Below are 18,381 nucleotides of genomic sequence, written 5' to 3' on the forward strand. Positions count from 1 at the left end.
TCAGTCCAAAATAAAACCTAGGCATCATCATTGCTTTCAGCTTGTTGCTTCACATAAACTTCTCCAATCTGAGTAGAAGCCATGTAATGGATATTGAAGGACAAACTACAAGAATATCTGTAAATCAGCTAAAGATGTCTTAGAATGATGCACAGAAAATAGACCAGAAAAAAAGATGTGTTTGTATGGGTTTAATACTTTCCAAAAAGAAAACATTTTGGTAAAAATTATAGCAAAGATGAAGCACACTTTATATATGCTGACTAAGCACTAAAATGCATTTGCTGCATTGAAGTTTGGAAAAATTCCATTTCAACCCAAAATAACTTTTAAATTTTTTCACTTTGGGATTTTCAACTCCAGAATATTCCTTAATTCCTTGTTTGTACATTGAACAGATTCCTACTGGGAGATACGTCTTCTTCTCAGAATAAAAAGAATAAAAAGCATGAGAAAATTTACATCAACTCACAGAGGAACCAAGATTCAACGGTGCAGCAAAAACTGTTTAGGATATCTCAGTGAGTTTCTAGTCACCAGATAGATGTAAATGCTAACCCAGTATCTGAAGCCTGTTCCTATGTTTTCCAGGCCTCATCAGCTGTTTTGAAATGGAGCCCTGCTCCTGCCAAGGTACACAATACTGAGACCTTCTTTCCTCTGCAGCCGCCGGTGGAAGCACAGAGAAGCATGGCTCCAAGTGACAGCTCCTACCCCAGCCAGCTGCTGCCAGCCACTGGCTGCTAGAGGAGACCTAAACAGGTGAGCTGTGAGATAAGCCTGGGCACACATGAGACACTGTGGAACTTGGAACCTTCAGCAGGATGTCTTAGACTCAGTTGCTGCCTTCGTATTCCCGTCGTATTCCTTTTGTATTCTTTACAATTTAAATTCTCTGCAGAGAAGGTTTGCTCTAATTGCTACCAAATATGTCAGCACCTGTGATCTTGCCTTGTAAAACCACATTTTCATGTCCAAGTTGTGATGCCATGAGAATGTAACTTTATAGAGAATTCTGATGGGTGTCTTTAAAGTATGTAATGCTGACACTATAATTTCAGGTGTTATTTATTAATTTTTATTAAGATATAATAAATATTACTGAAGTCACAGGGTATTTTTTAAAGCACAATACTGTTTTGAAAGCTGTCTCAAATGTCAAACAGAATGCATTTTGCATTACTTCTGTATAAATTTTTATTGAATTCAAACTTTTAAATAAATCTTCTTATATCTAATGCCTCTTATCAAAGCACAAAAACCCATTATCTGATTATAAGAAGAACCTCAGAACTCACCATCTTTGAATTTAATGGACTCCTGATGATTTCTTCCCTACCTAGACTGTTTTTAAAGCATTTTACTATATTTTATACATTATAAATGGATTCCATTCTTGGCTGAGCAATTCACCTAATGGACAATGGATACAAAAAAGCTCTAGCTCCAGGGACATTAAATTGGTTCTAAACTCTGAAAATTACAGCTTTTACAAAAAGAAGAAAATACTAAAAACATATCTAATGCAACACTGCATCTCATTTTCTGCTACCTCCACAATCTGTCTAAAAGCTTCTAAATTTCTTAATGACACAATATGTTAAAATTGCATTCCTTTATATTTAGATCTCTAAAACATTTTTTCTTCTTTACAACCCCAAGGAGTTCCACCAGCAAATGGAAAATAACATTCTTGGCATTCCAACAGTTGGGAACACAGAAAGCACTACACTGTACAAGAAAAATGCTGTATTTTTTATCTGACCATGGTCAAACCTGAGTACTCCAGAGGAAAGCAGACAGCCTCTAGTAATGAACCTGATTCTACATCTCACTTTGGGTAAGCAATGGTATGTAATGATAGCTAACATATGACACACAACTACATTGCAGAGGAAACTCCACTGTAAAGACCATTAAAGCCTTTCATCTGAATCATAACTCCTTCCTTTAGATCCTCCGCTTTAGGAGTTTTTTTGCAGCCAGTAATACTGCAGATTTTAGAGAGATGGTACTACTGCTTCTCTCTTTCCCGCCTCTCAACAGTGATGTAGAATCTACTCATTGACCTTACACAGCTTGACAGAATCAACAAGCCATAGAGAGAAATGAAAAAGAGCTCTTGTTTTTCCATTAATTTGTATTGCTGTGGAAAAAGGACACACTATAAATGGAAATCCTTTCAAATTATGAAAAAGTAGTTCTTCAGTTGTCTACTACCAGGGAGTTTTTCAACTTAGCATGATTTTTTTTATAAATATTGTCTGTTTTGGGTATATATACGTGATATACATAGGTATGGATATATAGATACACATTCATTTCATATTCACTTATAATTCCACTTATACTATCACTTTTGTTCTGGTAATACAACAACAACAAAAAAATAAAAATAAAAAATAGACAGAGGTAAATGTTCAACCTATTCCATGCAATTCTCATTCATATATTTTCATGGCATTCTTCATTCATATAATTTCCCTCTTGCAGTAAGAACTTCACATTACAGTCTCAGGTTGGATAGTATCTAGAGGTTTTTTCAGTTCAGCCTTCTTCTCATGATGTCAGCACTGAATTTAGAAGAGATGGCTTAGGACTTTTTCTAGTCACATCCCTCAAAACTCCAAGGAAAAGGAGGTCCTTGCACAACCTGCTTCAGAGTCTAGTTAATTCCATAAATCCACTTAGAACCAGAAATTCTTAATCTTTCCCTAGGTCAAGACTGGTACAGATCTAAGCATGTCTGTTGACTTTTCTCTGTTTTTTCTGCTATGTTTTGTAAAATCAGATTGCAAAAGAGTGTTTTCTAGGTTAGAAATACAGGAACCTGAGCACACAGTAAGACAATTGTTATCAAACCTTGTTGCCAGGAACTGAAACAAGCTTTCCAGTGTTTGTACACCTCTATTTCTAAACCTTGATCTGAATAAAGATATCCTTCCCAAACAGTTTATGAAAGCACAAGTTTAAGCCTTATTTTTTCTTCCTGATATACATATCTAGGACTCAGGCATTCAAGCTTGGATTGGTTTCAGTAACACCCATGTTCAATTCAGCTTTGCAGTTCGTGGTTATAAATTGCAGTTATCAGGCTGTTTCCTTAGCACAGTGGAAATTTTCAAAGAAATTATCACACCCCCCACCAAATTTCCACAGCAGATAATTAGTGTGGCAAAATAAATAAGATACATGAGATAAAATATATGTGGTTGGAAGAAGAACATGCTGTGACACCTCCTAAAAACATTAGTCCAAACTGAACACTCCATTGCCATTACTTTGCTCTGTAAAAAGACTGAAAGAAAAAAGGAGAAAGAATTGTAAAGAACTGAATATAGGTAAAAGAGTTAGATACACAGCTTACCATTGGAGTACTGAAAATTCATCTGGAGTACATGGAGAAAGGTGGAAGGGGAGAGGGAGAGGGAGACAAGAAAAGACAGAAAAAAGATAAAGGGAGAAGCAAAGGTAAAAAGGAGAGGGGGAGAAAGATAGAGAAAGCACGTGAAAGGAACTAAGAGAAGGAAGACTTTCTTTTGTCTTAGAATTTTGACAAAGAGGTATTTTCCACCTCTTCCTTCTTTTTACTTTCTACTTTCATATGATCTGTGCCGGCTCTGATAGTCCTCAAACTTTCATTCACAAGTGCTTTTAGTTTTTAATTTCATGAGGTCATTTTCACTGACCTCTTTACTACTGACCTGTTATTTTAGTAGATTTGGAAAGACCGTTTACACTGACCTCTATGGTCTTACTGATTTCTCTCTTCTTTGCCCCATATCACCCCAGCAACTGAATTTCAATTCTAGTTATTGGAAACATAAAATAATTTCATTTGTATTGCTATTATTCCTAGATTAATTGTCTTTTTTTTATTTCTTTCTTTCTTTCCTAGCCCATAGTTTAATCCTTTCAAATATTCATTAAAATAGTCTGTTTCCTCCTGATTATGCCAGACTACTCCTTATATCACAGATTCTTCTGTCCTCCAAAGACTCCCTTTCTTCTAGAAAACTCAAATTTCTCTAACCTGAGCAACCCTTTTGAGCATGCACAGAGAGTTCCACCTGAAAGGCCCATGCCAGATGTCAATACCTCTACCACCAGCATTGAGTCTATCAGCCCAGGTGAGCTGCTTTGTAGGGAAAGGTAAATTACATATTGGTTTGTCTGTTTTGTCAGTTTCCCTTAGAATTTTACGCTATCAGTGTTGGGTTCCATTGCAGGATTCAAGAACATAGAGAACATCCTCTTCCAGGTTTTCCCTGATGACCGGTTTATAACAGTGCTTTGCCTTGCACAGAAAGAAAGCTGCTCCCGTGGGTTCTGCTGCAAGCTTTGGTTAGAATGGCTTTGGTTGGAAGGGACATAAAGGCCACCTTTTGCCAACCCCCTGACATGGGCAGGGATGCTGCTAACTACATCAGGTCACACAGAGCCCCATACAACCCGGACTTGAGCACATCCAGGGATGGGACAGTCACAACCTCCCTGGGCAACCTGTTCCAGTGACTCACCATCCTCACAGTAAAGATTTTCTTCCTAAAATCTAGCTTAACCTACTCTAAATCAAATGATATAAAATAATTATTTGATTTGCGTTTCGCCAACTTCACAAATATAGACACAAAAGGTATTATTAGCAATAAATTTCTCATGGATGTATAGATTTTAAGATTTTTGTTCAATGTCACCTACAGTCAGTAAACTTTTGCCCCATGTTATGGCACAAACTAAGATGATCTAAGTCAGTCTCTTTTCAAGTACAAAACTTCAAATAATGGGCTGTCTATTTTCAATTATATTTCAATTATTGTTTTAATAAAAAAAGTAGCTTACACTGGGCACTATTTAAATAAAATTTACAATATAGCATTAGGGAAACAGAAAATTTTACTCATTATGTGTATGGATGCTGACTAAGAAACCAATTTTCTTGAACCTTATCCATCTGTCTTACTGTCTCTTCATAGTAAAACTGTAATGTTTTGGAAGAGTCAATGTTTAACAGATGAAGAGTGACTTATAAAGATTAACTAAGAAATGAAACAGTGCTAAGTCTTGCCAAGATTAAAGAATTCTAGGGATATAAAAAAAGCTGCATGCTTTTCAGCAAAAATGTGCATTTCAGGACATACTTGGATTGATTCTCAGGACTTAGAGCAAATTATACTTTGTTAATTTGTTCCTCTTTTTTTATTTTTTTATTTTTTTTTTTAAATTAGAGAAAGGTCTACTCAGATCATGGCAAACTTTTTAGACAGCAGAAAAAACTCAGAATATAAAGGAAGCAGGATGAAAATTATTGCAGGATAGACAATATATAATCTGTGGGTGAAGCACAGTAGACGGCTACAAGTTAGGTCTTCTACATTAAGCTTCTTGTCTTTCAGATGATTTTGAGTCAACACAGGTATCATACATTTTCAAATACAGACATGTATTTTACATATGAGTTTATGGTTTTTGTATACAGTAATTAAATGATCACATAAATCAGCATCCCCTTTAAAATTCCTCTCAACTAGGCATAGGAAAAGTACATTACTCTTCAGAATAACTGTTGTTACTGACACAATTTCTGAGTCAACATTTTAAAGGATTTCAGCTGAAAAATGGATATTAAAATGCCGTTTAACACAATCTATCTACCTGAAAAGTATGTTGCAGATTTTTAAAGACTACTGTCAACAAAACTCTTGGACATAGAGCAAGGTATTTGACTTGTAGTTCAATTTAAATAGTTAAAAATAAAGACTAAAGTACAAATAGGTAAATTAAAGTAGCTTCATAAATTAGTGACCCTTCTAACAAAGGCTAAATACAGTATTCAACCAGAAAACTGAAAGCTTAAAGCTCAAAAGGTCCTATTGAAAAAGATATTTTAAAAAAAAATACATTAAATGTGTTTTACTATTATTTACTTGAACTCATGAAACTGCGCATACTACTATGCATTTTCAATTATGTTAGTTTGTTTTGGAAAGCAAACTGGATACTCTGGATATTGTAAGGGAGATTTATTTAAATTTGTTTTTTGAAGGTGTGGAGTCAAACCTTCAGAGCAATGAAGAAAGTGATAATGGTCATTTCCATTATCACTTTGCATCTTCCTACTGAGTGGCAGCACCATGCAGGTGAGATGGCCACTTGAAAATATAGTGAGGTTCACTATCTTATGCCCAGTTTTAAAGAGGAGTCAATGCACTGGCTTCTAGTGTTAGATTTAATGCACAGATTTAAGTTCTTAGGAGAGTGAGAACTGGGAAATCTCTGTGGCTGTATTGGCTTGATGAGCAACCACAAGAATATTGCAAATTGCAGACCCAATTTTTTTTCTTTTTGTTTTTTTTGTTTTTTTTTCTTTTTTAAATACAGGGCATTTCTATGATTAACACCAGATAAAAGAAATAAGGAATAATTCCAGATCACTTTTAGTGTTGTGTTTTGCTTGTCCCTTTTCTATGTAGGAGAAGGTAACACTTTGGCAAATGGCATATCAGAACACACTGCAGTAAAAAGACAGAAAAGCCTACTCTGAACATAAAGTGATGAAAGTTTCTTTTAAAGCAGCCTTCTGGATATCATTCTGGCCAAGTCTAAAATGTGTAATGAAATAGGTGTAGCTAATTTCACAGACAGAGTGTGTTCAAGAAGTAGATTAGAATGTTCCTGAAATTTCCATCCAAAAATGTAGTGAGCAGAAAAATGTGAAGAAGCCATACAGAATCCATTTCAATACTTAAATATATGTATTGGCTTGTGTAACTTGGTGTCATTATTTACTAGTTAAGTGGTTGAAAAAAGTCATACTTTGGAAAATCTTCTTGTCTCTAATGTGCAATTCCACATTTTCTTTGCTCTCCTATGTGTTTATTCTTGTGACCTGATTCTAAAAGTGTATGGTTTGCCAGCTCTGGCTGCTGTGGAACAGAATTGATGGCTGCCTTGCTGACATTAATCCTATGGCAAGAAGTCATTTTTAAGCAGGAGAGCTAGCACCCGAATGTACATCAGATATGAAACATCAGAGGCAGGAATAATAGAGACTCAATCATTACTTAAGCCCTCTAAACTAGCATCTGGCTTTGAGTCCTTGGCTACTCAGCACACTAGGGTTGTGCTTCTAAATAAATGTCAGTTTAGGCTAGAAAACCATCTGACAACTGGAGAGGAGTTTTCTTGGAGTCTCCTGTATATTTTTCCCCTAAATGAAGTGGTACAACAAGTCTGAGTGTTTCTTTTTTGTTTCCTGGTCATTAACAAAATGTTCAAATATGCATTCACACCTAGAATAGTATGGTAGTTTAGGACCTTCCCTCTATTTGGGAAGCACAACATCATCAGGCAGTCAAAGTTTCAGATGAGTAGAGAGTAAGGACCTGAAGAGGAAAATAACATAAGCTAAAAAATGAATGGTGTTTCTCAAAGCACACACACTTGCTTAAAAATAGTGCAAAAATTTAGAATGAAAATGCAATCATTGATTTAGGATATTTTCCTTTTAAATAACTGAAATAGAAAAATGTGCTGGTGCTCAGGGTAAAAACCCACTTGAAAAAGAACTGTCAACACAGAAAGAGTGGGTTTTTTAAGTGTCTCTTCTTGTTTCCATTCCATTAGAGAAAAGGCTGAAAGAAAACTGGCAGTGCATTTTGGTTCAAAGAAAGCAGCCAAGTCAATGTGATAGTTACCATTATTTCAATCAGTTTTCAAGCAAATAAATACAGTAAGCAGTGCATCAACAAACTAGTGGAATCAAAGTATGTCCCAGAAAATCCTAAGTGTTTTTACTTAATGAAAAATTCTCAGGTAGTTTATATTTCTACCTTCTGCAGCAATCTAAAGAAACTGTCATTATTAAAAAACTGAGTTTCCTTCAATCCAAAGAATCCATGCATTTTTGTACTGCTGAGCAGATTTCATAAAAATGCAAGTGGGATACTCTCAGCATAGCATGTGTTTCTGCCAAAGATGGAGTCAAAGTTATGCAAATCTACCCAGGCAGCAAACACAGAAAGGCTTGTGACTGGCAAGTGGTGAAAAAGGCCATCTAATGCTCAGATAAGCCAACATATTACAGCTTACAGACACTGGGATGTTTTCCTCACACTTTACACCTAGGGACACACTAGCAGATTTTCTGTCTACTGACTGGAGATCACCAGTAAATCATATTTTACCAAATGCAGCCTGAGGATGACCCTGTAACATACAGAGCATAACCAAGTTACAGGGAATAAGATGAAATGGTGAAAAAGCTTTCTTCTTTTTCCTTTGGTTGCTCAGCTTTTGGAGAGCTTGTGTTTCTTACTGCACCTATTACCCTGACATCTGTTTCAGATTTTACTCAATCTTTCCTTTTCCCTACTACAGTTCATCACGGAGAAACTCATCCTCATCCCCATAATGTCGATGTCACATCTCAGATTTTGTCCTAATTTATTCAATCAGGCCTTGTAATCTTTCTTAATTTTTCTTCCCTTATTTCTTTTAATATTTCCATTTTATATTTTATGTGTAGCATCTTACAGCTGCTGCAGCCCATCTTTTTTGTCTCTCAGTCACATATGCATCTTTAAAGTACAGAGGCAGTTTTCAAGCAAAAAGGTCTTTGTCCTCTCCTTCAAGCTTTGAATCAAGCACATTCAGCTCAAATTTTTCATGACAGTTCTTTCACAGTGACAGCTCATAAAGAGGCACCAGAGTAGGAATAATTTGTACTTCTACAGAGCTAAGTGTTCAGACAAATCACAGATCTTCTGGGTGGACCCACTGATGACACGTTTGAAGGGTACTGTTGCAGAAAAGACAGAGGCATAATAATAGGAGTTGGTATGCATCACAAGGATGGAGGAGTCCTACGAAACAGATTACTTACAGGAAAGAAATACCTGAAATTTAAAAATGACAGAGCTCAAAACAAATCAAATCCCATGTATTGTTAATTTTTCAGTATTTGTGCTTAAATGCTCTTGTTCATGATTTCACAGGTAAATCTGGGAATTCCAAGAAGACGTTCGACCTCTGCACTCAGAAGATGGTGTTCTGCTGCTTTTACAACCTGCTACAAAACATGGCATCTGCCAATGCAAAACCACACATCCTTTCACTAGTTCTGACTGTTTCAACCACTGTTGAGGCACTATTCATTGCATCTTCCTACTGAGTGGCAGCACCATGCAGGTGAGATGGCCACCTGAGCACAGTGACAGGAAAAGCTGGTCTGCACCATGCCCCGCTTTCATTTGACTCCTGGGCAGTACATGTCCCTAGTGAAACAGTTTAGATATACCCACTGGTGCTGGGCTGCAGAAGGATCCTTGAGAAGGTCTCAGATTCCAAAGGTTACCTAAAATCTAAAGGAACACTTAAAATGAAAAACCTGAATTTTTTTTTTTTTAAAAAAATCAATATTAAGTTGTGATCGTTCCTACTGGATGCATTTCGTTGAACAGATATTTAAAATAACTTCTGAGGAGAGTTCTGTCCAGATTTGTAGCAAATCACTTAAAAAACAGAATGAGAATGGTTTCAAAACTTTTCTGTTAAGGCCATAATTTTGTTATCTTTGTTCAAATTTATCATGAAGTAATATAGATAATCTTGTGGCCACTCACATTTACACATGATTTTTCTGGTTAGGGGAATTAAAAAAAAAACTTCCAGAAGAATTTTATTATTGATAATTCAGCTTGAGACCACCAACTAAGAGACTGAAAAGAATTGGTTTGTGAAAAAAAGTGTTGAAACCATGCATAATTATTACACTTTTTATATCTTGAACCTGCTGTTTTCTCACTGTATAGGTCATTTATAAAACACAGTTTTTATCAGCCTGAGTTATATCATTATTCCACAATTTTCCTTCATATCATCAGTTTCAAATTATACTAAATTTGGGCTTTGCTTTTTTTCCACTGCCAATAAGTTTTTCCTAAAAGAAATCTCTACAATTTTTTTGAAGAATTACTAGTTGGTACAATAATACTGGGTAAGTCAAAAATCGCATTAAATTGTGGGTCTTGGTACAGGTGAGATTAATATTAGAAACTGAATCTCCTATATCGCTTCTTTTCTCTGCCTTCTTTTTCATCTCAAATTAACATGATCATGAATTCCACAAAATGGATATTCACATAAAGAAATTTTATGATGATTTGACTTGTTGACTCCACAACAATTATGTTAATATTGTGACGTTGCCATATTTTTAAATAAAATTATTTGTATGCATCTTTATTCAACTCCATCCCTCATATATTCAATTACACATTTTTTGTTTTGTTCTTTTCTGCTTAGTTATTTCCCTCTACCCTCACTGAACATAACAAAAATAATTCCACAGTTTTCTTAGGTGATGACACTTAAGATCACATTAGTCAGCTATTGCAGTTAATTTAGAACATGAGTGAGCAGGAAGAGAAAGTCTGGGGCGGTTTTGTTCATTTTCCTCTGGACAGAGAGGTCGTTTACTTCAGTGCTCCATTAACTGAAATCCTGCTGTGGTTTTTTTCTAGTGATAGTCTTACTGGTGTACCCTTATGCTACGGTTCTGCTCCCCACAGCACTCAAACTGGCTAACCAATTGGCATAGATGGTAGTATGCTCATGCATCACTTTCACACATAGTTGTAATCAGCATGGTTACACACCCAGAACTAAGAGAGCATAGGCATATAATCTCTCAAGACTTACAGAAAAAACACCTTCTTCTTCTTCTTGGTCTTGTTCAAATACCTAATTGTGCACCTGGTTCAAAGGGCAGTAGTCTACAGCTCACTTCACCTTTTCAATTGGTAATCGGTGCTTTTCAAAGTATATTATAAACTCTTTTTATATGGAGAAAACAGGTATTCCTAACCTGGAAACTGAACTTACATAGGCAGAAAAACTCTTAAACAGCAATCTGCAGCATAGTAGTAGCTCTGGAATTTATTAGCAACTAAAAATAAATCTTTATAACTTGTGTCTGACACATTTGTCTCTACAACTTTCTCTTCCAACAAAGCATATCACTTTAGTGACAACATTTTAGTTGTGCAACAGACTCTAGTATTGTAGATTTTGCTTGACCAAGAGGAAGAAATAAGGTAAAACAATTTGCAGAGAAAGTGAGAGAATGAAAGACCTCACCTCTTTCCTTACTACACATGGATAGCCCTCCTTTTGTAATATGTGGCACAGATTTTAGAATTTCCTTGGCTGTGCTGAACTCTCTTACCACAAAGGTTCAGATTGCAATAAATATGGATACACTTTGAAAGTGGTATTTAAACAAAGTTGTAACTACATTTCATCCCAAGATCTGGGGATATTTTAAATAACAAAGATTTTATGGATCAGTTTATGTGGCAAGCAATGCAGGAGTAAAATCCAGCATTTTTCTGACTGTTTTTGCATCACTTTGCTCTTATTTCAGACAAATAAAAGTCAACACAAGAGGATACAGAAGGTATTTAATAATATTTCATCTTCTCAGAGCATTTTTTTTAAAGACACAGCACTGAAACTGAAAAAGTAACTCCTTATGGAGTAAGTCAACTGGAGCACATAGAGCAATGTTTCAGCAGTGTTAAAGTATTCCCAAGGGGTCCAGAGACAATCTGTATCAGCAGTAAGTGTGTGTGTTTAATAAGAGATTCATTCTGTGATATGTAGGTGTCCTATAATCATCTGGCATGTTTTCAGAGACATGTTTTTTATTTTCTTCTATGGACATAATAGCATCTGGTTTATTTGTTTGAGACAGGACATCTGGGAGAAGCTAAAATAAATTCATTCTGTAGGAAAGAAAATAAGAACAAACTAATGCACGGAATGTCTGGACAACAGGTTACAAACACCACAGGATCTAGAGAGCACACATTTTCCCTCATAATTATTATTAACCCGCTGAATCTATCCTTCCATGTTTTCATCTCCCTCAAGCTTATATAGTCAGAAAACTATTGAAATATGAAGATCCAAAGACTAAGCTGCCACCATGTAATAGTGAAATATTTTCATATGTATGTTTCTTATGCTTGAAGAAAAACAACTCCCAAACAAACAGAAAATGCTTCTCAGTAGCTCCTGACACTCCTTTTGAGTGTCATGCTCCCGCCAGAACTCTGATTCAGACTACATGTTAGAAATTAATTTTTTGCTGTTTGCATGAGAATCTGTGCATTGCACACATCTAAGTGAGTCTGTGGCTTTTGCAATAATTTCTTATATTTATATTTATATTTATATTTATATTTATATTTATATTTATATTTATATTTATATTTATATTTATATTTATATTTATATTTATATTTATATTTATATTTATATGTATACTTATATTTATATTTTCATATATTTATATTTATATTTTACATATACATATACATATATATTTCCCTTTATAGGGGAAAGAAGTTTCCCACAGCTGTAAAACATACACAACAATATAAACACAGCACATCAGCAGTAAGAGAAAGGCTGCAATAATGCTTGTCCAATAGTACATCATAGACTTGTAGCAATTACCACCCAGAGTCATCACAATTTTTTTTGTGTTAGGAAGAAAGGATTTCCTGTTACTTAACCCTTTTCACTAGTTCCATTCTGCATGTAAACTCAGTAATAAAACTGTATTATGGTTTTTAAAATAATATAGGATTAATCCAAATAAAAGGACAAACTGTACCAAAAATAAGGAGCAGTTAGTAGACACCTCACAGTTTAATTACTCTGCAAGGATATTCCAGTGCTTTCCAAGCACAACTGAAATAAGTTGAACAGTAAAACCCCAAAATGTCAAATTTTTTTACAGGAGATCCTTTCATTGAACAGAAAAATCAGAATTGCCTGTCTATTGGAGCCATCACAAGCATATCTGCTAAGCAAATACAAAGCAAAAACATACAATATCCAGTCTTCATAAAGGCACTGTCAGTCTTTGTCACTCAGAACCCTCCTGAGAATAATATCCTGCCATTAGAGCACCACTAGATAATAAATTTTTGCTAATAGTCAGAGTGAAATTTTCCTGTGACTTCTGGTTACAGTGCTGAATGGGAGGTTTCCAGCCTCACCTTATTCTGCCCAACTCTTCTGCTACTTCATTTATGCTTATATTCTTTACTTCACAAGCTCTTTGCAGTGAGAGCTGCCTTTTCAATTATATGTGCCAACAACACTTGGCTCAATTGAGCAATAAGAAATACTGCACTACAAACTGATAATAAAACACCCGTTCTTTATAGAAGAAATTAAATAAACAGTTCTATTCTTTCTGCAGCTCCATTAGAGTACAAATAAACAGAGAATCCTGCACCAAGCTTTAGATATAATGCTCAATCTCTTCAACAGAAACAGCAAAACCCACAGAGACCACAGAGAAGATGAATTTCAGATTCTAATAGGCACAAATGGACTTTAATATGTCTTCCTAAAGATCTTCTGACTAGCAAAATTCACAGGGGAGAAGATTAGAGAGATAATAGCGAGTCACAGTCACACATGTATCTGATATGCTTTTAAACTCAACAACAACTCTTAAACAAACAAACAACAGGTATTAAGAATGTCAAGAACTACTCTTTTTTTCCTGCGTTTGCTGACTATTTAAAAATTCCTATCTATCATGTTTTTCTTTTTCCTTTAAGGACAGCTTTTTTAACATCATCCAGACAACCAAAATTTATAACAAAAACTTATGACATGCAACAGATTAAGACTTGGCCTGGTACAACCAGTTGCCATGAGGAAAAATTACCCAGAGATACATAGCGGAAAAACTCCCATATGACCTAGAAGATCAAAACATTGCACAAAACTTTGGCACTCACAAAATATCCAATTGGAATACACTCTTAAGAGGGAACAAAAAAGTTTATTCTAAGCCTAATAATTTTTGCAGCCAACTTGCTTAAGCAAATCTGAGCAAGCACAGTGTGACTGCCAAAGCTGGGAGAGAATTGCAGACATTCCTGGTCAGCACAAATATTTTGGGACCAGATAGATTTGTTTGAGGCTCTAGGGTATAAAAGAACACTTAGATGGTGATTTCCCTGAGTATTAGGGCATAGGTTCTCATTCTGATCCATGATTTCATTCCAGAAATTACATTCTTACAACTTTATTGCTAAAATAGCCTCAGATCATATCCATAGTTCATCCTGTTTTATATTCTACTTTCATCACTTTTCATCAGTTTGGAGAGGAAGCTTCATTCTCACTTTCTCAAAATAGTGGTGTCAGTCACTAGAATCTGAAAATATTGAGATACCAGGAGAGAATCACCTAAAATAGTTTCCATCCTAAGTCACATCTTGATGGACATCTGAAAATAGAGAAAATATTTGAATAGAGAAAGAATTTTTTTAACATTTCTCTGAAATGTGAAGTTTTTAACCATCAGAGACAGTTCTGTTAATTGTGAATTATTAACCTTCCAAGCCATTTCATTCCAAGCCCTGAAAAGTAACACCTAAAGTGATCTCTAATGATTCTGTGAATCATTAATTGCATATGTAGCAAAGCCTTTGTTAAAGCCACTTACTGCAGATAATTGTTGCCGTGTCCAGTGATTTCAATTGTTTAGGAAATGGAAGGACTGTCAGACTATGACATGTTTTCTTTTGATGATGAATGACAAAATAATGCACAAATAACTATATTAGTTTTCCAATTTGTCCTTGTGTTCTAAGTCACCTAAAAAACTTCATGATGAAGCTACTGTTTAATACATTTATTCTGGATGACTTGCTGTGAATTCAAAGAAAGCTGAATTAACCAAACTCACATGCAACAATCAACGACAAATGAAATAAAATAAATATTCCATACTTCTCATAAGAAACTGCATAAAGTAGTGACATTAGCCTAAACAAATCACTCCACCTTCCTTGTGAAATAATGTCAGTCTCAATAGCTGAGTTTTTTGTAGTCATCAATATTTTACAGAAAATGTTCTTGCATCTCTGCTGCTCAGCACTATAAGCTGTATGCAAAAGGGACACAAGTTTTTTAAATCAGTACCTGTTCGGTTAAGACAAGTCTAATTCTAAACGTTTATATTGCCTGTATCTTAGTTTAGATTACTCATCTGAAAGAGCTGAACAAGAATTGTTTTTTTTTTAAATCTGTTTTCAAGTCCTGGTGTCTTGGAGTTACTTATCTGTGTTATCTTATGGGAACAATTAAACACTATATAATAAATTGTATTGCCAACAGCAACAAGAGTGGTTTTAAGAAAAAACACAGCTTCCATAGGGCTGAGATGCAAATGGTTACAGAAGTTGTAAAGCAATGGAAAGTTAGATTCTATTGTGTTTAGGTTGTTACCATGGAAGTTAAGAAATGTTAACAGAGAGAAGAAGGAAACAGTCCTCACTACAGTAGGTTCTCTAGGTAGTGAATGATGTGTTTCCACTTGGGATGACTTTCAGCACTTGCAAATATATGGTCAGGTGTAAAGAACAAGTAAATCAGTGGAAACATTCCCATCTATTTGAATAGTCTTCAAATAAAATATTTAGATACTTATTTCCAGGGAATGACTGTCAACAAAAATAAGGGGGGGGGGAAAAAAAAAGCACAGGCTAAGAGAAATAAAAATTAGATTTTGGTATGCAGTAAGTCTGTATCTCTGTCCTAAAAGGAACTAATAAAAAAATTTTAGAATCTTTTTTAAAACGTTAAAATACTTGCTTGGTAATATTAGTAAATTCCAGAAATATTTGTGGAGTTTTTATGTCAGTCAAACCAGAAGCAAAGCCAAACCAGCTTCCTATGCATCCTTCTCCATTTTAAAGAGTTGCAAAAGCTTTCTTTCTCCTCTGACACTTAAAAAGGTTGAAATTTATACTTTTCAGAACAAGGACTTTGTGGCAGTAAAAATGTGTGTAGGACAGTACAGGGCACACTTTTGTATTTGAGTGCATAAGCACACATATAAATGCATTTCTTTCTCCTCCCTGCTAAGTGCTATTAATAGAGAAAAATAGAAAAACATTTTATCCAATCTAGTGTGCTTCTCCATATAACTATGGTTGGCATAAATGTACATAATAAAATTCCATAATGTAAATATAAATATCCTGAAAGTACAGACAGAAAACAGTGGCTCGGACAAATAATGTTGTGTTCATAAACTGTGTTTGTTTCCCTATCATGTAAATGTATGAAGGGAACACAAAATGCAATACAAGCCCAGTTCTCCAGTTGAGATACACCATTTCTAGGCTACTAGAAATACTCTCTCACCTAGCCTTGTAGAGTTAACCTTCATGCATTCTGGTTCCTTTCAGCCTCCTGCAATCTAATGGGAAGAACTTTATTTCAGTTTTATACAATGATGAGACTTGCTAGTGTTTATAGCATACACAGTAAATTCAGGTCACTGTGAATCACTCAAGGTTTCTCTTTTTTTTCCATTACTTTGAAAGAAATGTGAGCTGCATCATCCAGCAAAGACCATTTATGAATGGAATTTCACAATCTTGATAAATGTCTGCTGAACAACATCTTACTGTCACTCTGAATGTCCCACTCTTCTTCCCTCAGTTTTTATTGCTAAGTATAATGCCACGTGGCCTGCACTGTTCCTATGGTCAGTTGGGATAAGCTGTTTTAGGTGTATTTCCTCCCAACTTCTCGTGCACTCCCAGTCCACTTGCTGTCAAAGTGTTTCAAGAAGCATAAAAGTCCTTAATGCTGCTTAGGCATTGCTCAGCAATTGTTAAAACACCCCTGAGTTTTTCAATGCTGTTTTCAGCATAAATTGAAAACACAGCTCAATACTATATACTATGAAGTACAATTAATTATTTATCCCAGTCCAAACCAGTACCTACCAAGAATTTCAAGAAACTGTAGTATTCTATATTAATTTATATAATAGTAAGGAATTGAAAATGCAATTACTTAGTATTGGTGCACAAATCAATCTTCAAGTTTGCATAGGCAAAAGTTATCTCTAAAGGGACATCTACCATTGCTCTAGATTGAGGATTTAATACAAGGAAGGATATTATGAAGGGAAAAGGAAAGTATGTTGTTTTTTATGACTATACAACACGATAATACTGCCCTTGGGTTCATAAACTGTGGTGAAAGTGGTTATCAAATGTATCTGTTGCACTGAAATAACCAGTTAATGCAAAATCAAGGTTTTTTGGGCAAAAAAAGAAATAGAAAAAAATTGGTAATGAGATTAAATGCAATGCTAAACAATACATCCTCATATGGTCAAAAGCAAATAATTTTAAATTAACTAAATATTCTCATTCAAAGAAATATTTGATTATTTGATTAGAAAGAGTTGACTAGAGGAGTTACTTGCTCTGGAACAAAAATTAGTTTCAATAAGGCCAGTTCAAGAGAATACTTCTAACAGTTCTTGCTAATGATACAGTACAGGAAGATTTTATCAGTGTGGGAGATGACTGGGTGTTTGCTTGTTGAATACACTCACTTTCAGGTCACTTTGTATACAGGAGTAGCAGAAGTCCTACTTTGTAGTATACTCATATGAAATTATGCATACTGAAATGAATTAGAAATGTTTCTGTTAGCTGTATCAATTTACAGAATGCAGATTTGAGAAAAGCAAATGAAAATATTGTTCATATCAAATGAAATGTCAGGATAATGCTACAAAGTGTCTGCACAATGCTAGAAAGCATTGATAAGATATATCTGGAATTAAAAATACTAGTCATCAGGGAATGCTATTTCACTCTAAATCTGGAGGTGATGAGAAGACCTTGCTCAGCAAAGCAGAAAACTCTCAAACAAGTAAAAACTAAGTGACTAAGTCATCTTCTGCTGGAATTATCCCTTATGAGTCACCTAGGCCAGACTACAACTATCAGATTACCTGCTGGAAATAATATGACAAGGCATCGGTCATGCTCTCCACAAATGCCTCATTCATTCACGCCGTCCTGTGGGCTGTGATCTCTGACTGGATCAAATCTCTGACTTCAGCCACAGACATGCAGAAGCTAGGGGCAAAACATGTAAGAGTGAACAAGAGTCACCCAAAATAACATTTCTGTTACATTATAACAACACATAAAATTGAGTTTGCTTCTTTTCAGTTTCTAGGCAGAAACAACTAAAGTGAAGAACAAGGATCCTGTTGAGGTTTACACAGTTGTGTTCCTTCTGTCTGTCAGTGCTATCAAAAGAACATCTTTCTTATTGCTTGCCATAGTTATATCTGACGCTCTCTGAAGACTTCACCATCTTACTTACGATACACCCCAGATACTTTTTAAACTGAGTAACAGGGTCTTTGATTCCTCACAAGTTCTGACATGCATGTAGGAGGGTAGATTTCACAAGCAAACCAGAGAAGGCTGACATATGAATTGTAAAAGGAAAATAGTTAGATCT

The 18,381-nt window shown here is 35.2% G+C and overlaps 2 long non-coding RNA genes across 2 annotated transcripts; one reads left to right on the plus strand and one right to left on the minus strand.

Moving 5' to 3' along the window:
* The first annotated feature begins 599 nt into the window (after positions 1 to 599).
* Positions 600 to 9,329, plus strand: LOC147648413 (uncharacterized). Its single transcript, XR_015280683.1, has 3 exons — positions 600 to 762; positions 1,663 to 1,840; positions 8,997 to 9,329. It is a non-coding gene; the product is annotated as an uncharacterized LOC147648413 (long non-coding RNA).
* Positions 9,330 to 14,235: 4,906 nt separating this feature from the next.
* LOC147648414 (uncharacterized) lies at positions 14,236 to 17,951 on the minus strand. The gene is made up of 3 exons (XR_015280422.1): positions 17,861 to 17,951; positions 16,246 to 16,300; positions 14,236 to 14,320 (listed from the first exon to the last, which is right to left on the minus strand). It is a non-coding gene; the product is annotated as an uncharacterized LOC147648414 (long non-coding RNA).
* Positions 17,952 to 18,381: the final 430 nt, after the last annotated feature.

The sequence above is a fragment of the Cyanistes caeruleus genome, chromosome Z, assembly GCF_971803275.1.
Source record: "Cyanistes caeruleus chromosome Z, bCyaCae1.hap1.1, whole genome shotgun sequence".
Lineage (NCBI taxonomy): Eukaryota > Metazoa > Chordata > Aves > Passeriformes > Paridae > Cyanistes > Cyanistes caeruleus.